General features: G+C 36.8%; 1 long non-coding RNA gene across 1 annotated transcript in view; it reads right to left on the bottom strand.

Annotated features, from left to right (window-relative positions):
* The window catches only part of LOC134198743 (uncharacterized), a 31,531-nt gene extending 16,656 nt beyond the window's left edge, over positions 1-14,875 (bottom strand). The window contains exons 1-2 of the long non-coding RNA XR_009972906.1: positions 14,673-14,875; positions 9,062-9,166 (exon numbers count right to left, since the gene is read on the bottom strand). This is a non-coding gene — a long non-coding RNA (uncharacterized LOC134198743). The remainder of the gene's footprint in view (positions 1-9,061; positions 9,167-14,672) is intronic.
* Positions 14,876-24,030: the final 9,155 nt, after the last annotated feature.

Below are 24,030 nucleotides of genomic sequence, written 5' to 3'. Positions count from 1 at the left end.
GCTTGTCAGTCTAATGTCAGGTTTTTTTTTTGGGATATAGTGAACTTGGATAATGAAAAGGAATTTAATAATCAGATGTCTTTAGTATCCTTAAAAATCGCTACGAACGGATGATACACCAATCACTGCTTGATAAGGTGAGGTAATCCTCATCTTCCATCCGAATCCTCCATCACCGTATCAAAACATAGGTACCTATACTTAACAGACAAACCAGTTGTAGTTTTTGACTGAAGCGAATTTAAGCAACGAAAATATTTTTATAATTTTTCTTATTCTTTCTTTTGTCTAAAATTATTTTTGGCGGAAACGCGACAAAATATGTAATGTGAATTGTTTTATTTTGCCTATTTAGTATTTTCTCCAGGTTTAAACATATTATAATCGCAGTCTTTCAACCTTTTAGTTTTATTGATTGATTAAATAATAGATAAGATTGGGGAAATAAAATAAAATCGTTGGAAATGATATTATTCTTAAAAAAATTATTGAAGCCTCGATAAATTCTTGCCATTTTACTGAGAAAGTTGAAGAACCTATTGTAAAAGGTCGAGTAACCAATGGCAGTAAATAAATTAAAAGAAGTATATTAATAGTTACAAACAAACGATTAGTTATAGGTATCGTAAAATTATTATTTATTAACTTAGCATAATTAAACAACACTATAACACACAATTATTCCACACTTTCTCCATTTTAAATCAATAAATGAAACAAACAGTTACACGGTCGATCTATTTATAAAATAACTTCGAGACAATAGTTGTTAATTAAGCTTTCGTGCTTAACAGTACATGGTTGTTCCAGGCATGCTGACGCCAGCGCGTCTAATCGCCGTTTATTGGAGAAAACCGATTACGGTCCGCTCCATGGCCGAAACCGTTTCGACATGTCACCACACGGGAGCCTAACATCCAAACGTGGTACATGTCGCAGATGATTTTCAGTATAGGAAAATAGAATTTCGAAGCCTTTTGGGCGCTCACGTTCGATGAAAAGGTCAGTGTTTCTGTGAAATTGCTGTACTCTGTCGATGAAGAGCTTGAATGGGGATGTGGATGGGAAAATTTTACTGATGTTTCACGACGGAACTAGTCAATAACGGCCGTCTGGTATAGTGGTAAGTGACATGGTCACTACACAAGAGGGTCGCGGGTTCAAATCAATATTTGTGTGATAAATTATATAAAATGTCTTTTCCAGGGTTATGGATGTATATTCAATATATGTATGTGTATTATAAAAATCTTACATTTATTTCCGTTATCTAGTACCTGTAACACAAGTTCTTTACGAACTTAGCACGGGACCTGTTAACGTGGCGTGATTGTTAGTAAATGTTTATTTATTTATATTTATTTAATTTCTTGTTTAAATGACTTTGAACGTTTTGAACAAAGAAGTTCCGGAAGTTGTAATAAAAAAATAATAATAATAATAAACCAGCGTTATTTGTATGTAGGTTACAACGAGAATTACATAAAACGTATATTTTTATTTTATTATAACAGAATTCAATTTCACTTTCTCACAACATGACTTCGTAAAACAAAATGAATAAACAGCCGAACGGGGTAACGAGTCTTTGATATCAATTTGAAATGTAATCAATTTGTAAATGAGTTTTAGGTGTTACCGAGTCGTGTCGGTCCAAGCGCTCGCGGTCGGTGCCTGGCGCAAGAGCCTCCGTCAACCTGCTAGTCACGGAGGGCGATTTCGGGTAAAAATTACAAAAAACTAAATTATATTGATGGAATCGAGCCCGTTTGATTGATGATGAGTTGGCATTTTATAATTTGTTTCGAGGATTCGAACGAGCCGCTTTTAAGGTCACACATAGTAAGGTCGATTTGTGCAGATTCGGCCACAAATATTTGGGTTCTTCGTGTTTTTGGATATATAAGACGCCATCAGCGCAAAAGTGGTCTCCACAAAAAAAACTAATTTTTTTTAAATTCAAGCTTATAAGACCTATATTGGAATTTATTTAAAATAAATTTTGATGCAAAACCGGCCTGGCCTATCCATAGTTTCACCCATAGATAACTATTGCCTCCATACTGACTATGATAAGCTCAGGCCACTTTTGCGCTGACGGCCTCATATAATAATTAGAATTGTTGCGTGTTTTCTCGTAGATTCTGCGAAGCACTGCTCTTGCTAGGGCCAATGTTAGCAACACTCCGGTTTGAGCCTTGAGAGCTCACCTACACGCTAGGGTGAAGCTGAAATAGCCTCTCAAGGCTATCAGCATAGGTAGGAAAAAAAATCAATCAATGTCAGTACTGTAAAATATTTAGAAACAAAAGTTGTGAATTTGACGAATTTATTCGTTAGGGTTCCGTAACTAAACAGCACTGAACAGAACCTTTCCAATTTCGTCATGACCGTTACTTCTTTTGACGCTGTACAAAAAAACATAGGAAAGCAGACGGCTCAAATTTTATGTTCACGGATGGCTTAAACAAAATTCCTATACATTGCTGGCAATATTTCATTTATATGTGCTAAATTTAGTAAATTTACGTCTTTCCGTTTATTCCTGCGTCCTCCTCCTCCTTCAGTCGATCGCTCATTGCTGAGCATCGTGATGCGCCCGTCTGTGACCTTTTTTTGTAATTTTTAGCTACTTGTGTCGGTTAGTGGCACAGTGAAGTGCGTGGCTCAGTCTCATGTCCAGATACTCAGACACTTGGTCACTCCATCTTTTTCGGCTACGACCTCTGGATCGTCTTCCATCCACTTTACCCGTCATTATGAGTCTCTCCAGGCTTATTCCTGCGTAACAGTTGTAAATAACCTTATCTAGGTTTATTCCTAACTCCTTGACTAAATTCCTATGCAGAGTAGTGGTAATTTTCTATCACAGTGAGCCAAGCAAAAAAAAAAATTATTAATAAACTTTCAAACAAAACTAATTTAGTGCTAATTCTATAATAATTTCGAAGTGTTCATTAGAAAAAAAAAAACTGTACAAACTTAAAAAAAAATCCTTTTTAACGCAAATGTAACGTGACTTATCATTTTTATCGAAAAAAACGGATTCGCATGAAAAACAATGATTAAAACAACAGAGGTTCGTTGCCGGCGCCGCTTTTTTCTCCGGATTTCGCCTTCTGCGTCTATTAATATTAATTGACGTATGTGAAATTTGTGCTCTATCGTACATACACATACGTAGAACAATGACAGTGCAAAGTCGTTGATGAATTTAAAAATGTGTTTCGATTTCTCTCACAGAGATTGATGTTTAAATAACAACGTTTTTATTGTCGCTTTTTTTTGTAGATGAAATTTATCCTGGTTCGGATTTTGTTGATGATAAGTTTTTCATTTCGGATTGATTGCATTGAAGCTTCGGTTAAACTATGTGCTTATTTGTTTTAAGTTAGGTACGCATTGTAGATACTGGATTAGGTTTGTTTAGTAAGATCTTTATTAGATAGTCATACGTCTGATAAGATTCATTATACTGTTTCGAATTACGGTTGTCGCGAGTTGTAGATATAATTAAAGCTACTTTTACGGTCATTCGCGTTTAGTCTTCCGGCACTGAGAAGTATTAATTGAGAAAATATTAATTAAAAGATTGAGCTATAGAGAGAGAGAGAGAGGGGTAGAGATTATGCTTTATTGTACACAAAACAAATAAAAAATGCGAAACGTTAAATACAAAAAAGTACAATTGGCGGTCTTGTCGCTAAGAGCGATCTCTTCCAGACAACCAGGTTGACAAGAATCATTAGGAAAAAATTACCTGTAGGTAATTTACACACATACAGACATAAATATATATGAGTACTTTTAATTATATCTTACAACTTAGATCTGCAGAGTCAGCCTAAGAACCAAATTAATGTAGTAGTGATCTTCTCATGATGTATAACTGTGAGACAAAGAAAATAAAAGCTTTACGTACACACAGTTTCATAGGTATTGCACTCAATTTGAATAATTGAATTGGATCTTTCTTACAATCTCGTAGTCTACCGAGATTCTATAACACACACAAGATTACTGCCAACCTGATGGTAAGTGATCATTGCCGCTTATAATGGCCAACGTTTTAACGTAAGTCATTTTAATGTAAAACTAATGATATTCTTACAAATTTCGTTAACCAACAGAGGTACTACATTGGTAATCTGTTTAGTGTCCATTTTTCATTTGTCGTCACTGCCATGACAATTAAAACCTTGTGCTCATTACAAACAGATTAAAATAGATTAGAATACCGTTGAAAATTTTATTGTTATTTAAAGAAAATATGAATAGAGAAAATAATAATATTTATATGTTTAACCCCACGTAGCGGCTTTAAATCTAAAACATATGTTTATTTTTGTTATATAAACAATGTTATAACCTTCAACTGAAAAATATGTTCGACACGTACACTTGTGCAAGGTAAAATCAATGTTTACAGTAAACAAAGACGTAGGGTGGAATATTTATTAAATTTGTATTAAGATGAAACCTAGCCTTTTGTATTTAATGATTTCGTCCATGGAGTTTTGGATTCCTTTCGCCCGCAAGATTAAATAAATTTTATTTGAAGACCCACGATCAGAGTTTTAAAGTGCTACTTTATTTGTATGAAATTGGGAATCGGACTTGTTTATTTTTATCTCTCGTCCGGGCATAAATTGAGATTGTTTTCCCATCCTAATATTTCCCAAGTATATAATTTAGTACTTGGGAAATATTAGGTATATGAATGAAAAAAATGCCTATGATTTTTCGATTGAACTTGATTAGTCGGAAGTTCTGTAATGAATATAATTGTGTCTGTGCGAAATAAAACTTTGCCCGTAATATAGATTCTATAAAGTTTGGACACTACGATCATAAATTGGAAAATATGCGTCAGTAAATATCTATGTGATTTGTTTCTCAGTCTAAGTTATTATTTTATTTTGCTTATCTATTTAATGATGTACAATGCGCGAGGATTTTTAAAATGTTATTTTATTGAATCGATGCCTGGATGAACTGACGCCCCACCTGGTGTTTAGTGGTTACTGGAGTCCATAGACATCTACATCTACAAAGTAAATGCCGCTACCCACCTTGAGACATGAGTTCTATGTTTCTATTTTTACAGTACAATGGCTGACCCGCCCTTCAAACCGAAACGTATTACTGCTTCACGGCAGAAATAGACATGGTGGTCGTACCTACTCGTGCGGACTCACAAGACGTCCTGCCACCAATAATTTTGTGTAAATTTAATTTATGGAATCGATAAACATCAACTTACTTTTTTTTTTAAAGTCGCCTTCCCTTTCTTCTTTTGAATTATTATAGAACAGAATAAATCCGTCGCAATAACGAAACAGTAGGTATCTGTTGTCACAGATATTTCAGACGTTACCTTACCGTCACAGTGCGCAAACATAACGTGTATGTGGAACACACCTGAACATACTCACGTCAGCGTCATTCCGAGGACGTTACTCTGCGGTCTTCGTTAACATTTGTATATGTGCCTAGATTTTAGATTGTATTTATATAATATGTAGATTACATGTTTTGTAATATTTTTATAAATTTTTTCGTCGTGACATTGAAGTTCAGTTTTTTTTTTAGATCTCTTTTATACCGATTTGTGAACGCAGCGAGTTTATCTGTTAAGTTCTTGGTTGAAGATACAAAGCTTGAAGTTTGGTATTTTGGTATTAAAGCCTATTTTAAAAAACAACAGGTGAATTTAAACATGTTATTATTTTACAAAGCTCACTGGCAGCCTGTGCTGATGAGTAAGATTCGAAGCTCAGATATCTACGTTTGTAATTAATGGAATAATCTCATTGAATAATTCTAATTATCTACTTGAATCGTTTTGGTAATTTATTAATTTTCCACTCAGCGATTTTTATTTCATTGACTAAAGCATGCGGTAATTTGTTGATCTTTTTTTAAATAGAAATGGCAATGGAAAAGAAATAGGAATAATTAACAACCAATAAATTCAAATTCTATTATAATTAACAATACAGTTGTTTCTTTTTTAAATTATTTTCAAAGCGAAGATTCCGTAGAATGTTTTTTTTTTCAGTTTTAAATTTCCCCTATGAATTATTCGCACAATTTATCCCTTTAATTCAATACTGGCTTCGAGACAAGCGATTAGCAAGTCGTTTCTCATACCCCTTTGAGTTTCGACTTGATTTGATATAAAGGCTTACTTGTTTTGATTTGAGTGCTCAAACTGGTTCCGAACTGACCAATCACGTCAGACTAGTAAATAGTTTAGTGCGCGTGTAATTTAGTTTATGTGTTTCAAGATCTATACCTTTAGTTTTGAACTGGCCGTATGTTTTATGACAAGTAAATATTAGCATAGTTTATTCTGGAGTATTTGTCCCAGCGCAGCATACCGATATGAATATACTAGTATGAGCATGGTGCTGTACGGTCGAGATTAGTTCCGTAAAATATTAGTATATGGATAAATGTATTCGTAATTTCAGGTTTTGTATGTCATAATTATGTAGGCGATAGTCGAATTTAAAAAGATTTTCATCAATTATGGACTTAATAAAACTTAAATAAACTGAAAAAACTTACATTTAGGGTGTTTTTATATTAAAACTAGCTTGAAACTAAGTTCCAGAGTCAGTTAAAGCATCGGCTTTCAAAGACGAAACCCGCTTCGAACATCCAGTGCCTGTGCAAACAGCGACGACCGCATATTCCACTGATCCACATTAAATCAAAATAGCACACTGGGCCCTAAAAATTGTATAGGACGAGAGCGAAAGTTGTAATTTGCATATAACAATGCAACACCTGTTAGACGGGACCGCCATGTGGGCGCAGTGTCCTCTCACAATGGTCTTTATTCAACAGTTGCAGCACGGTGTAAATGAACCTTTTTTATCATTATAAATCGTCAAGGTCACCTCTTTTGTACTATCGCACGGCTTTGTGTTCGAAAGCGTTCTCAATCACTTATTATTGTAGTTCGATAATTAAGAAATTACCGGTAATATTGTTACGGTACCGTGGATTATGTTGATCGGTGCCTGAGTTGTAAGTGTAGGTGTTTCGTTATTATTATGAAGCCTGTCGACGTCGCCCAAAACACGTCATTACGGATCACGGAACGGTGCTTTTAGGTACCACAAGCACCGGTCACCGTCCTCGTCGAACCTGTTGCTTGCAACGAAGGGCTCGACAAGCGAATTAACCCATAGACATAGCCCACTGAGTTTCTCGCTGGATCTTCTCAGTGGGTCGCGTTTCCGATCCCGTGGTAGTAGATTCTGCGAAGCACTGCTCTTGCTAGGGCCAGTGTTTGCAACCCTCCGGCTTGAGCCCCGTGAGTTCACCTACATGTTAGGGCGAAGCTGAAATAGCCTCTCATAGGTATAGGTAGCCTCGCATAGGTAGGAAAGGCAAAAAAAGAAGCCTGCACCGGTGGGTATCACCATCCTGCCTATTTCTGCAGCGAAGCCACCACTGGTTCCTCGTTTGAAGGGTGGGACAGTCATCGAACAATACAAATTATTCTTCGGCATCACGTCTTAAGATGCGTGATTGTATTCACGTCGTTTGTGAACTTCGATAACTATTTAGCATCAGGTGGACCAATAGACCCCTTACCGTTACGAGATAGTAGAGTTTCCAGAAAACGCTTAATAATCAAATGATTGTTATTGTAAAATCAATCAAATTCGGTAAAATGCTTTTGAGTATCGATTTGACGGAATAAATGTACTGTTTTAGCGAATATGTTGAAAATAGTCTTTTCAATCAATCACCATACATGTTGTTAACAGGAGGTGTTGTTAGTTTATACAGGTCCATGAGCTGCTGCAAATTCCACTGTCTTATTTCTACTGCGAAGTACGGGTATCGGGATGAAGTGGTTGTCGATTTTAATGATAAGAGCTTTGATCTAACGTCTTAAGGTAATTGGAGTTTTGCTCCCCCATAGACAGAATTCAATGAGTTTCACCGGGTATCGATCCGGTGGTAGATACAGTAAAGCAGTGCTCTCGCTAGGGTCACTTTTTCAGATTGAGCCCGTGAGCTCACCTACTGGTAGGTGAGCAGTTGAAATAGCTCCTTACCTTACTATTAGGTAGGGGAAAAAAGAGCTCCTTGAACTCCGCTACGATTAGAATAGAAAAAAAATTACTATCCATGTAACAAGTTTGGCTTACAAACTAATTTTCTCCACACCAAGATTCAACTTATCTAGTATCTACAATCTGAGCGATTACCAAGTTAAAAAAGCTTAACCAGATTGAATTTAAACAAGATATTATACATAAGGTCCTTTTCTATTCTACAGGTATTAGTAATTTAATACCATAATAATCTTAGCACCAAGGGTTCGCCTTATCTATGCATCTACAACCTGAGCGCTTAGCAAGTTAAACAAGCTACAAGCTATTACCCGCTATCTACATATATAAGTAGAACACGCGTTGATACCAATCTACATTGTGGGTAAATTTACGATTTAAAACATACATTTGCCATGCCATGACCAAAAAAAACATGAACGTAATGTTTTTTTTTTGTCATGGCACTTTTGCGCAAATACAATGCGAAACTGCTGTCAAATGATTAGTTGTATTCGCTTTCGTATTGTGTGCAGTCCGGTCGGTAGGGTTAAGAACAGGGTTATTAAATTACTATAATTCTGGTCGGATGACTTAAGGGCTGGGGTAGCGACCGTTGGTCAGTGGGAAGAAACAACTTTTGTTGGGTTGTTAAAGAAAGATGCCCGCTAGTTAAATGTAATTTAGGACTTGTATTTTTTATCGTTACTGTTTTTTCGTTTGAAATTTCCACTCGAATTATCAACTGCTAGAGGTAAAAAGAGTAACTATATTTTTTTACGTTTAGTGTTTTGGTACAGCCTACTTAACCTGTATGACCCTAATAAAAAAATAAAGGGGTTTTTTTATTTTATTTTTTTAATGCCTTTGTAGGCAGACGAGCATACGGCCCACCTGCTGTGATCACAGTCGCTCATGGACGTCAGCAATGCCAGGGGCAGAGCCAAGCCGCTGCCTACCATTAAAATTGGTTTTGGTATTACTATAGATTTTGATGGCGATAGTTCTTCATGCAGGCAACGTTAGACGACTCCTGTGACGTGGCGAGTCTTGGGAGGAGCTTATGTCCAGCACTGGACGTCTGTGGTCTGAAACATAAATAGATAGTTAATTCATCATCTTTAACAAGTCAATTCACTGAAGTTTATATTTTAAGCGAAACATTTAAATGGATCTACAAATATTTGTATTGTTTTTAGTAGTGTAGATCAATGAACAAGTTTAGAGCGAAGCCGATTTTGTAATGTAACACGTACTTAACACGTGTTCATGAACGAATTTAATGAAAAAGGAATATTACCGTGTAGGTAATAAATTAGAATAGGCCGTAAAATTTCCCTATTGGTATAAATCATTTCGCTTCTGGTGGTAGGGCGTCAGGTCTGTATGAGTAGTACTACCATACTCCTCTATTCTGCCAAGAAGCCGTTATACGGTTCGATTCAAAGGGTAGTACAGTCGAAATACAATAGATTTGAGACTTGGACGTGTCGTGATAGATGGAGGAATTCACGTTATGATGTACATAGATTCCTTAATCACTTAACACTAGCTGATAGCGTGCTCATTCGTCAAAGCAATAATAAAATTAAAATAAGAAATGAATTTAATGAAAAAGGAATAATTACTGTGTAATAAAAATGAAGCCGTAAAATTTATCTGTTGGTATGAATAATTTAGCTTCTGGTGGCAGGACGTCAGGTCTGTATGAGTTGTACTTACCATTATGCTGATTTTTGCCAAGAAGCCTCAAAGGGTGGTACAGTTGAAATACAATAGTTTTTTAGACTTGGACCTGTCATGATAGGCGGAGGAATTCACGTTATGATGTACATAGATTCCTTAATCACTTAACACTAGTTGATCTGAGAGCGTGTTCATTCGTCAAAGCAATAAAAAAATAAAAATAAGAAACAGACCCAATGTTCGTATCCACCTATGTGGGTATACAATACGCACTACCACTGTTATAAAATTAACACTTCCAAAAAAGTGTTTCAATGTTGTTTAGATGATCTTTTCGGGTTCGTTGAAATTAAGATTTTGTGAGTCATAACAAATTGTACTAAAACAGATCCAAACTAATCGGTTTTACACTTTCATATGGAACGAAGATCTTTTCTTTAGTACTTTTCTTTACTAAAGAAAATGAGACAATTAAAATTGCGATGGACAGGACATATGACAAGAGAAAGCAGAATGAAATGGACTAAAATCATAACAGAATGGCAGCCACGTGATGGCAAAAGAAAAAGAGGTAGGCAAGCTAGAAGGTGGACAGATGATATAAAGATGATTGGAGGGTCAATCTAGTCCAGAAAATTACCAATAGAGAAGATTGGAAGCAGCTGGAAGAGGCCTATGTGTCACAGGACACGCTGATCACTAAACCGGGAAACCCGATATATTAGATTTAAGTTAAAACAATTTGCTACTGTGTGTAAATATCATTGTTTAGTTATTAGCAATAAAGGCTAACAAAAAAAATATGTAATGAATACTTTTACAGTTTTCTCGGTCAATCTTGTGACTACAAAAACTGCAAATTAAACGAGAGAATAAACTGTAAACACAATAAAGATTTTAGATTTAGAATATTAAATATATTCACATTTAGTTTCAAATTGCGAAGTTCAATTGTCACTAAATTTGTTTTTATCACTAAAACGATTTTAAGTGATGGACGGCAGGTTCGGTACGACCGACATATGAATGGACACGAACTGACACAAAATCATGTTTGAGCGTCGTAAGTCATGATAGAGCTTCAAAGTTACACTAGTATTTTGAAGTACTATATTTTTTACTTCTTAGACGTTGAAGGAGCCCACGGCTCAACTGAACTGGTGTTAAGTAGTCCACGGAGCCCATAGACGTGAAGAATTTAAATTTATCCTAAAACTTTGAGATATGAATTCTAAGTCTAGGTTCAATAGAATAATGGTTGCTTCATCCATTAAATCGGAGCGCATTAGTGTTGGTGGCATTAGTGACAGGAATAGGCAGTGGTTTCCGTGCAGGCCCCCAAATCAAAATTCCAAATTTGTTGTATGGCTGCTGATCCACTTTTCAGACTTGATCCTGTAAGCTTTTTGTTGTAATAAATAAACAAGAATGTGATTACTTGATACATTACGATTTTAGTTGTGTTATAAATTTTTCAAATTAGAACACGTTAAAACTTCGCGACAGAAATAGGCAGGTCGAAATTAAAAAAAACTGCCGCATTATTTTATCTTTTGTATGCCACAGTCCTTAGGCGATTTTATCGCTCATAACCAACCAAGCGACGACGGTCTAAAAAACAAAGTTTTTTGCCAAAAATAAAAATTGCGTCAACATTACAAAACGGCATGTAGGGTGACCAACCGATAAACGACGGAGTTGCAAACTTTTTCAGCTAAGGCTTTGTGTTTACGTAATGGTATATCTACGACTTTCCCGATTTATTTTTTGCCCATTACAATGCCGCCCGCCCGTTATTTCGTTATTACGTTTACGTTTTGTAACGTTCGTAATTCGTTACAACGGACATTTCGTAATACTGACATTTGATTTTGTCAGATTTTATTTCACAGCTGATTGATTGCTCTAAATTATTTTTTGAGTTGCATTATGTTGATGGAATATTCAACCTCAAGTAAATTAGCGTTCGAAAAGAGAAAGTTTGAACGATAACAATAAAATTTGTCTAGTGTTTCGTGGCTAAAGGGAGCTTTATCGTACAGACTTATACGAATAGTTTGCGGAATTTAATAGTAGGTTAGTCGTGTATGTTTAAGCAGAGTTGACGTTAATACTAGCATTGGATTATTTTTTCCTACCTATTCTAACATCCTCGAGGGGTTGTTCTAGATTCACCGAGTTAGTAGGTGAGCTCGCGGGGCTCAAACCTGACGTTGTTGCTAACACGAACCCTACTAAGAGCCGTGTTTCGCAGAATCTACCACCGGATCGGAAACGCGACCCACTGAGAAGATCTGGCGAAAAACTCAGTGGGCCGTGTCTGTGTCGCGATTCTGAGCCGGTGGAAGATTCAACGATTCTTGCGAGGGATAATGCTCAACTACGCGTCCGCGCGTACCTAGAACGGCCCTCCAGCGAATGGATAGAGAAAAAAAGCTCTTTTCAGAAGGAAGACAAAACTTACTGGCTTGAGTTTAGTATTAATAGAATAAAACCTGTGCACATCAGTAACGCATACTCTAGCATATCAAGGGATATGTGGAACGGCTTATTGTGAGTTTGTACCGGGACGGACCACCATCTTACCTGGTTCAGCGTGGTTGCAACCTCATGTCTCAAAGTGGGTTCCAACATATCGCCTCTATGAACTTTGATAAATATTATACTAACAGATGACCCTTGCTTCATTCGTCCGGCTGGGATAATAAAAATATATTTATAAATGCCTGTATTTTGAGAATTACAGTCAAAACCGTTTACTGCGACATCGTTTAGAACAACATGCCGGTTATAACAACCTAGAACAAAGGTCCCGGCTGAATGCTATATGACCGCCTTATTAAAAACATTGCTTTATACGACACTGCTTATAACGACATACCTCATAAAACGACCACATTTAACTAATATTTCGGAGAATTAGATCTGTTAGAACGACCGGCTAAGCTGTATTGTAAACAATTTGAATAGGTATCCACATTTGTCTTCAATGGCTATTAAAATCAGGAAAGAAAACAATAGGATTTAGTTTAGTGTAGGGTCTTTTCTAATTCTTAGAAACAAAACACGTGCATGCAGTAGAGTCAAAGACCGCTTCTTCATATCTCTTCAGTTAGTTTATTACTTATCTATACACAAAACGCACCAAAACTTTGTGGAGTTATTCGTGAAACTTTCAAAATGTCGCAAAGAAAAAGAAAACAAATTAATATTGAAGAAAAATCGCGTATTATGTAAATATATTTTTCCAATAATTCCCTATCGATTTGTTTGTACTTGCACGATACACATTAACCATCACCGGTTGTTACGACTATCGGTTTTTACGACTGAATATGAGCAGTCCCTTCGATGTCGTTATAACAGATTTTGACTGTAATTATAATTAAGTAAGTCAAAGTTACTTAAGGAACGCAAAGACGGGGGTAAATCTAATAAGTATGGCATACCGGTGCAGTCACTTACGTCACGCAATAAGGGAGGCGGGGTGCAGGAGACGGGGGGTGGTTCCCCCGGTGTAGCGGAAAACGCAGGTAAGGGAGTTGCGGTCGAGTCTAGCCTTGTAATTAGAAGCCGAGAACGAGTGTGTTTGCCTTCATTAATTGCTTTAATGTGGCAAGAGTAAAACTTAAAAATTTTGTACTTTGTATTTGATATTAAAAAAAATTGTTTGTTTCTGTTTGTATTAGAAAAAAATCAGTGTTTATTAATTTAGTGTTTCGTCCTGTTGAATTCCGTACATTTGTAATGTTATAGACGGCAGAAGTGTTCTTTTTTTATTTATTGCTTAGATGGGTGGACTAGCTCACGGCCTACCTGGTGTTAAGTGGTTACTAGAGCCCATGGACATCTACAACGTAAATGCGGCACCCACCTTGAGACATAAGTTCTAAAGTCTCAGTGTAGTTACAACGGCTGCCCCACCCTTCAAACCGAAACGCATCACTGCTTCACGGCAGAAATAGGCAGGGCGGTGATACCTACCCGTTCGGATTCACAAGAGGTCCTACCACCAGTAAAAAAGTTCATAATCATGCTTTTAAACGGTTTCCGTGGCTCGCGTATAACGCAACGTGAATCTATTTCGAGATTTGAGGTTCACTTTTCAATTATATGACCTCTGTCCTAATCTTCGATTCGGAACTCATAACTCATAGTTTTGCGGTATATTACTGCTGCTTACATCACGCAGTGCCGCCACTAATCACGCTAATTTAAAACAAGGCGTGTTGGGTTTTCATAGCACTATGTAGTTTCTTGATTAGGAAAATCGTTTAAGGATCTTTAGAAAGTCGAAATCGAATTCATCCATCTAAAATACATTTAGAAACGGTGGCATTGTCGCAGGATTAAAACCCCGGCACTCTCTGATTTAGACAGACATTTTTAGACGACAAGCAAGCATTTCTAGATGTTACAAATAACTTACGTATAGTATATTTATAATCTACGTAAATAAATTTAGCTTCATTAGTAAAATGTTGTTTCTCTTTTTTTTTTGTCATTCCCACCGACAAATTTAAAATCAATCATGTAGAAAGATTATCTTTATTTGGAACATAAGTTCATATCCAATAATACGCTAGAGTATGGTTTAAAGAAATGAAACCGTTCCGGATCGGTATAATAATAATTGGTGCAAAACAGATAGGACGTCCTGTGTCGAATTGAAGGCATAAAAACAAACATAGAATTTCGGCTACAACGATGGTACTGTAAGGCAAAATGGTGTCTAGTCCATCAGAATAAGATCTAGTTACACGTAACTGCAAATTTAGTTTCGTACACCAATCTAGCAAGAATCCCTTATCCGCGTGACGGGTCAAAATCGCGATTTTATTTATAACATGTCGTATTATACCAGCTGGGTTTTGTCAAGAAGAAAAAAATAAGAAAATGAATCCTCACCGGGCCCCTCGACGTCTCCCTTCGGCTCTCAAAGGGCGGACCACCCTTCGAACGGGTTTCGCCATCATAAATCCCACGTTCGTTGTGAATAGATATTTTAAAATGCGTATAAAATTATTCAGGGCAGAAATAATTCGGTGCGCTATGGAATTTATGAGTGCCAGTTGCGAAATTCGTGCACGTGTTTTATTCTGTACAACTGTAGCCGGTACAACTATAACTGCTTGTTTTATGTATCGAAACACATTGTTTGATAGGATATATTTAAGTTGTATACGATTTTTGGTGTGTCACTTTTTGTCAAATAATTTCAATAGGTATGCTTTATGATATTACTGCCCCGGTCATCTTTAGGCGTGTTTACAGACAAGAACAAACACGTATTTTGGTAGGTAGGACCTCTTGTGATTCCGCACAGGTAGGTACCACCGCCCTGCTTATTTCTGTCGTGAAGCAGTAATGCGTTTCGGTTTGAAGGGTAGGGCAGTCGTTGTAACTATACTGAGACCTTAGAACTTATATCTCAAGGTGAGTGTCGCATTTACGTTGTAGATGTCTATGGGCTCTAGTAACCACTTAACACCAGGTGGGCTGTGAGCTCATCCACCCATCAAAGCAATAAATAAATAAAAGGTAGCTTAACATGGAATTGCAATAAGAAAATTGAACAAAATAAGTGTCTAAAGCGAAAAAAATAATTTTAATATCTCAACGTTATTATAACCTTGACACGAAAACTGACAAAATTCAAATAACGAACGAAACGATTCACAAATATTGTATATCTGCTCCGCGAATCGATGGGCTATTGACATGGAGCTGAGCTAAAAAAGAACCAATTGTTGTACAACAAAAAGGGACAATAACAGACACGCCCACTCGCCTGGTGACCCAGAGAACTACAAACTACCTCTTAATTAACCAACAATGACTCAATAAAATGCTCTCAGATTCATCTTATGGTAATCACAGAGCAGTTACATAGACCAGCACAATGAACTGCCTGCGAGTACTGTTTATCTACAACGGTTTACAGTAATAGTCACAATACAATAATACTATATGGCTTTTTACAATGCCGCGTTTGAAAAGAATGCTGTGTACAGGTGAGTGAGTAAATGTTTTAATGGTGAGGTCGGTGACCCTGTCAAAATACTATTATCTAGATTTGTGAGCTATTGTTTTGCTCGTTGCTATTTTGAATTGTGTAATGCGCACTTGTATATTAATTTAGGTGATTCTTTGTTGTGTGTTCAATAAGCAAAATAGTATTTCTAAGCTGTAGGTATGTCAAGTCTTTTAATAAACACGTGCTCGATTGAGGACGATCCGATTGGCGTTTCATTAAATTTGCAAGAAATACATCAACAAATCGTCCCCTTTCCATAATACGTTGATGCGTACTGTTATTATAATTTCGAATTCATGTATGGAAAAAAAAACATTTTGACTAAAGCACAATAAACTAATAGAATCTACATAAACGTCTACTGTCAATGATTGTACAAAACCATTAAAGTTCATCGACCGCTATTATAAAACGATGATACACTTGGATGTAGTCAGGTGAAATAAAAATTTTTGCATATCTATTCAATATGTTACATTAATGTGTAAATTTGTTTCACTTTGTTATGTTACCGCGCGCGAGTCTATTGAACGAAAGTTTCATCTCATTCTGAACGCGTGCTAAACACTATTAACATAAATTCATATATTTTGAATCCTTCGATTAAGTTTTTATGATTCATGTATTGGTACAGCGATAGTGGTGCATGTCATTATTTCTTTAAGAATTTGTCGACGTGTGTCGATTCAGTTTTAGCATTCACTATTATGTCAATAGATGATCGAATGTCACCTACTATTGTGACCGTGACAGTGTTGTATCTTTACACAGAGGGTAATTCAGAAGACAAAAAGTTTTATCAGAGTAAATTTAATTTGCTAATGAAGCGTTCGTGGCCTAATGGATAAATATGTCTTTTATATCAAACGATGCAGCTATGTAATAATTTTTCTAAGCAAATATGTATGTATCATCTCTTTCCGGAGATTTTTAACGACGATGGAATAACATAGCTAAACCTGTAAAGTAAAAAAAAAAGTGTGTAATTACTGGCATTGACTTTCTTACTTGAAGGGTTATACGTTATACTAGAGCAGTTGGGATTTCGAAGAATATAAGAATTTATTAACTAATGTTTGTTCAAAATTTACCTAGACGTCTATCAAAAAGAAATGTAAGTTTGTTTTTAAAAGACGAAGTTAAAAGAAACAGTCAAGGAAGTAATGAAATCATCTTGTCAGTAAATAACATATGTTATACTATCAATAAATACATTCAATGTTAATTAGCTACCAAAAACAGTGATCTATGAAGAATTAAACATCTTCTTTAATAGGCGTTGATGGGCATTCTAGGCTGCAGCTTGAGACATGAAATTGGTGTCCTGGACACTTTGGAGTCCTACAAAAATCAGCGCGCGCTTATTTTATCAGAGAAAAGCGTAGGGCGATATTATCAACCTTTAAGATTCTAAATTTGAAAATAACAAACAAACTGTACCATATCAGTGTATTCCATGATACGAAAAGTAATAGTACACTAGCGCCCACTGGTTGTAGAGGAAACAGGGGTAAATCAATCACGGTGTTTACAGTAGAGTAGTTTATTTAAAAGTCTTAAAAGTTTGAATAAAGAATTTCAAAGTAAAGAAATGAACCTCCAAGAATTAATTGAATTAAATAAACTAATGTGAAAATAATAGTTGAATCTGATTTTTTATTAATTAAAGTTTTTAAACTACATATTTCATCGCAGTACATAAATATTATGTTACATACCATTTTGGTATTTTCTTTTTCTTTTATTTCAACGAATGCAAACATGTTAACTGAATTTATTATTAATAGCGTTATTAGTATTGTTGATGTAGTGAGCTTGATAAGTGATCAAGTGTCTTTTCTTCATTTTTATTTATTAATATTTACAATTATTATTCAGTTTTTTTAAGTCATGAAATGGAGGAAAATTCGCATTATGATTTTTTAGTTAATGGTTCAATTAGAAGTTTTTGATTAAAATCATCAAAATTAAGAATACCGATTCATTAAATCCTAAAACAGTATGGCAACTTATTTCCTAAGCCAAATTAAATATCAACAAACATTTGCTGTCAAAGTAATAAGTGCATCAAGGTAATAAGTTACGTTTTGTCAATTTTTTATAATAATTGAACCAGGCTAACATTGATATATACCGACAATGATAAAGAAATTGCTCTGAGGAATTGTTTAAGATGATACCATCATCTCGTTTTTACCATCGCACCGCCCGCCACCGGAGAGTTTACCCATACTACCTAGAGCCACTGCGTTCATCCACAGTGCGCTTCCAGAGATCTTTTTTGCCACTTACTATCCGGCTTTGGAATAAACTCCCCTCCGTGGTGTTACCCGAGCGCTTTGACATAATATCTTCAAACGAGGCCTTTGAACAGTACTTAACGGTAAGCAGCGGCTTGGCTCTGCCCCTGGCATTGCTGAAGTCCATGGGCGACGGTAACCACTCACCATCAGGTGGGCCATATGCTCGTCTGCCTACACAGGAAACAAAAAAAAAAGAAAGAGCCTATTTTGAAATTGTCTTTTCACGACATATATATTTTTTTATGCTTCTATGGTTGGACGAGCTCACAGTCCACCTGGTGTTAAGTGGTTACTGGAGCCCATAGACATCTAAAACGTAAATGCGTCACCTACCTTGAGATATAAGTTCTAAGGTCTCAAATATAGTTACAACGGCTGCCCCACCCTTCAAACCGAAACACATTACTGCTTCACGACAAAAATAAGCAGGGTGGTGGTACCTACCCGCGCGGACTCACAAGAGGTTCTACTACCAGTACAAATATCGTCAGAAATATTTAAATTGTATCAGAATTGAATCTAAGTGCATGGTTTGTTTTGGCCGTGTGTCCTCGCGTCGCGCTTCGCAGTGCGTGCAACCGCGTAGGCGCAGGAAGGCTCGTCTCATCTCGCGCAGGATGCGGCGCGCGCCACCGATACTCTGACCAGAGACCACATCGACTCGTGGTCATTTACACGTACTCTAGACACGTGTTACTCAGTTTCAATATGTTTCTTCATTGCGTTTATCGAATAACCCTAACAACGATTACAGTTGATTTTTGTTTTGATTGATTTTTACTGGTGGTAGGACCTCTTGTGAGTCCGCGCGGGTAGGTACCACCACCCTGCCCATTCCTGCCGTGAAGCAGTAATGCGTTGCGGTTTGAAAGGCGGGGCAGCCGTTGTAACTATACTGAGACCTTAGAATTGATATCTCAAGGTGGGTGGCGCATTTACGTCGTAGATGTCTATGGGCTCTAGTGACCACATAACACTAGGTGGGCCGTGAGCTCGTCCACCCCTCTAAGCAATAATAAATAAAAAGTACAATTTGGAATATTTTACTTACGAAAGCATTAGCTAGGTATTCCAGCAAGTTTGTTAAATTAACATAGACTATGTTAAAGCTATAGAAAAATGGCTTGTTTATTATTTGAATGTAACGATGAGAACTGAATATTTAAATACTCTTGAGTTTTTTTCACGATTGCTTTACATACAGTTTTTGCTTTGGGGCTAATATTTTATTTTAGTCAACAATTCAGTTGAATTTTGATTTAACTGTCAAATGATTCGCTAGAAAAATTTGACGACCGTAAACCTCACATCTCGTAGTTCTGTTGTTCCCTCAGGTATACTGCAGTGGTATTGTCTAGAGCCGGATGCGTCAAACGGGACAGGCTAATGTGCGCGTTTCCGACGCAGCCGTCACTCTTACGCGAGGTACGTACTCCGTTGAGGCAGCTCTGACGCACGTCTGCAGTCATCTTTACACATACCGGACTGTTTTTATTATTTTTTATTATTGCTTAGATGGGTGGTCGAGCTCACAGCCCACCTGGTGTTAAGTGGTTACTGGAGCCCGTAGACATCTACAACGTAAATGCGCCACCCACCTTGAGATATAAGTTCTAAGATCTCTGTATAGTTATAAAAGGAATCAGACTCAATAATATTAATTCTAATAATAGTTTACGAAAATGGTTTTTTTTAAATGTCACGTTACTTTTTGACTATTAATTTACATTATGGTTTTATTGCGCAGTTTGATCTCATGGGTTATTTGATCCAATCTAACAATCAAGTTCTAAGTGGTGCCAATTTCAAGATCGACTTATGGCATAGGCACGAACCACGGACGGTAAAAAACGGTTTTTCCTACCAATTCGCTAGTAGCATATGAGGCTACACATAGCTACGCTGTGGAGTTTACGGTGCTCAACTTGAGAGAGTTTGCTGACACTGGCCCTAGCAAGAGCAGGGCTGCGCAGAATTTATGACCGCATCGAATCGCGATCAACTGAGAAGACCCGGCGAGAAACCCAGTGGTTATAAAAATAGTGAGGATAATATACTTAGGGCCTTAGCAATTTAAGAATTTAATAATGTTTTTGGCGCGCACCTATATCAAGGGTTATTTCGTCATGAAGTAGGGTATTCTTGCATCTTTCAATGATACCTGTGCAGACTTGCATCCAAGCTAAACAGAAAACAGTACAGGTAAGAGAATATCGCACGTATAGTATTTGTATTTTTATTTATTTCGTATTTAATGTATGTGAACTAAATTACATAACGCAAAATGACAGGTTTAGCAATGGACGCTTGTCGGTCGACTGAGTGTGCGGATGCTGCGCAGGCGCGCCGCCGGAAACGGAAGTCACGGGCGCGTTCGCTCGCTCATCTGAAACACGCCGGAACAGCCTGCTCACCGCTCTATGACACACTTGCGCGCGCACTGTTCAATAATTTCGGAATGATCCATCCATTACATCATTAAATCAAATCGTATCGTATAAAAAAATAAATAAAACACGTACACTTCAAGTGAACTAGGAGAAATGAGAACTTGATTAACGTAACGAAAACGATCAAAATTGTATTCGAATTCGTGTAATACTCGCCAACAACCTTAGATACCTTCCTAATCGATCGATTTCAGATCCACAATATTCCAAGAAGGAAGATAACGGCGAAGCTAAAACTGTAAATTAGATCTGAAGATGATTTTTACGTCGACTCTGCTATGGGCTAGCTTTATTTTTTATTTATTTATTTATTACACTTCATGTAAATTTACTTTGGCGGACTTAATGCCTAAGGCATTCTCTACCAGTCAACCAAAGGTAGTGCAGAAGGAATAGTGGTAGGTGCAATGAAATTTATATTAAGTTTTAGATCCACATGAAGAAGAAAAATCAATAGATATTCAATAAACAACAGAGCGATTTAAAGATTCACAATAATGAAAAATAGTGTTAGACAGCGGAGACAGCTAGGAACTTTCATTCCGTGCGCTAATGGAAAGTCGGCGTGACATTAGCGGGGCGTGACCCGACGCCGTGACCGGTCGCCGCTCCGTGAAATCCGTCAAATCGCCGTGCGCCCGCGCAAACGCACGCTCGTTTGCCCGTGCTTTACGGTCACTTGTAACAGGACATTTATAATTACCTACAAGTCGATACGATATCTCGGCGGCAAGTCGTGTCGTCGCTGGAATCAGATTAGGAATATTAATCTGAATTCCTTGACACCAGGATTTAAGTTTCTGAATGAAATGTCAAATTTACATATATAGAAATATCTTATGTGAGAATCTTTATTCCTTATGTATTTGTTGGTGTTTATTTGTTGTTGTGGGTGGACGAGCTCACGGCCCACCTGGTGTTATGTAGTTATCGGAGCCCATAGACATCTACAGCTTAAATGCCGCCACCCACCTTGAGATATGAGTTCTGACGCCTCAGTTTCAGGTATTCATAATTATTTACGTGTAGTCGTCTCAAGATACCGACTCTAAAGACACAGCCGAAGCTATTTCTGGCACTCCCGATTCACCACTCAGACGTAGTAATCTCTACACCATTGGTACTTAGCAACATTTACAGTAATGGAAAAAAATGTGCATGTAACAAAGTCCTAGTGCTTAAAACCTATATAACCAAAATTCTGGACAACATTAGGTTAACGGTCTTCAAATTATTGATATAAGCAAGATATTATTACATTTAGACAAACTCTAAAAAGTATTCTAATAAGCTGCATGCATTACACAACTTTTAAAGTTGGAAACATGTTTAAAGCAGCATTAAAAATGTGGTGTCTTTTTGGTTCTAGTAACACGATATGAGGCTTACAGTCGCAAAAACTTTTTTAATTTAATGTACAATAATACTTGAACAAAAAACAATATCGTGGAATGTAAATACCACTACGCGATGTGCATACGCTGCCGACGCGATGTGTAGTCTCGCACGTTCTTAATCGATTGAAGAATTAGAGATCGCAACACTATTCTCCGTAAACTTTGGAAATTTATGTGGTTGTAATGTAAAATGGATTTCAAGTTAAAAGTAGAACATATACCTGTAACACAAGTTCTTTACGAACTTATCACGGGACCAGTTAACGTGGCGTGATTGTTAGTATATATTTATTTTACTTATATTAAAGATTTTTAATACTTGACAAATATAACAGTGGCATGGCTGCCAGCGCTTACATACAAATATAATGTCGAATTTGCAACGGTATTGGAACAATGGCTTTCCTGCTTAATGACACAATTAGACATGACCGTAGTACATACCCGTGTAGGTTTTACCACATACCGTCCAACCCAAAGGAAGGACGGAACCTAGAAGAAAACATTGTGAAGATATTAGAACTACGGCCAGATATGGGAACGAAGTAGTGGAAATATCTAGAAGGAGCCACCATCGCATATGGCTTTCGGTGATTGCGAGCAGTACACACCAGCAGTACAGACACCAGTCACGACTTCATCCGCCTACCAAGCCACTGTAGCCAAAAAAATGTGGAAGTCAGCGGCTTGCTCTGCCCCTGGCATTGCTGAAGTCCATGGGCAACGGTAACCACTCACCATCAGGTGGGACGTAAGCTCGTCTGCCTACAAGGGCAATAAAAAAAAAAGTCACTCTAAGTAGCATGTGCCTCAATAACCGAGTCGAGAGCCCGAAGCCATAACTACTGTATGTTAGTCGTAGACATAATTAAAATTATATTTTAATGATGCTATATTATTTTTTAATTAATAAGATTCATATTTGGAATCAAGTAAGTATTATAAATGGCATTGACGAGCATAGCAAAGCTCATCACCTCTTGGTATGAGCTAAAAAAAATAGAATAGTGGTCTTAATTCTACTTATTAATATTCAAACTTATTCAAATTACAGTGCATGCTTAATTAAAATTCACCTGTTGAAGCCTAGAAAAACAAGACCATCTCGAACAACGATCAAAATTAATTCAGCTTATCGAAATAATCGAGAGATTTATTCCATTAAATCCTATTAAATCAAAATAATAGAATAGGTAATATTTCTTGCTTCAGTTTTGCAAAGCTTCATTTGACTCCCAATTTAATTGTAATGTAAGTATATTATGTAAATGATATTTTTTTTAAAACATTTATATTTATTGCAATTCATATTATGAATATAAATAACTTATCCTGAGATTCCAAGTATTCATACTATGGCAAAATAAATCAACGTAGCTCCACTTAAATCATTATAATGTTTATTAATTATTTTACTGTATTACATACTGAAGATCTATTATTAAATAAATTGTGGGTTGTATATGTTGGGCAGTACTGTTCCTGATATGACCGCAAAAACTTTGGGTTTCATTACTCTAATAGTTCATTGCTTTTAATACATTGATATGAAACAAATTAGTATCTGCGATTGCTCTGCGCTATTGGGAACTACTCTAACTTTTGTAAACATGACAAAATACATATACATATAATATTAGACACGGTTTTCAGTGAATACTGAGGCCCAAGGATATCGTGAATGTGGTCACTCACTATGAAACTTGAGAAGTTTTTTTTTTATAATTAAGGATTACTGGTGGCCCGGAGGCTTTTCCATTTTCACCAAGACAGGTGGGCGAGCAAAGGCTCAGCCAGGAGGGGAACACTTGAGAAGTCTCAATTGTGCTGTGTACAGATTGTCTTACACTTAATATCAGAGCGTATTTTTTCCTACCTATTCGCTGATAGCCTAAGGGACTATTCCAGTTACGCCCGGACGGGTAAGTGAGCTCACGGGTTCAGCCTGAGAGAATTTTCTAACACTAGCCCTAGCAAGAGCAGTGCTTCGCAGAATTTACTACCGGATTAACAGTGCGACCCACTGAGAAGATCCGGCGAGAAACTCAGTGGACTGTATCTGTGGGCTAGTTCGCTCGA

This window comes from Bombyx mori, chromosome 4 (genome assembly GCF_030269925.1).
Source record: "Bombyx mori chromosome 4, ASM3026992v2".
In the NCBI taxonomy this organism is placed as follows: Eukaryota; Metazoa; Arthropoda; class Insecta; order Lepidoptera; family Bombycidae; genus Bombyx; species Bombyx mori.
The sequence above is the reverse complement of the archived record's forward strand: the minus strand, read 5'-3'. Positions and strand labels throughout refer to the sequence as shown.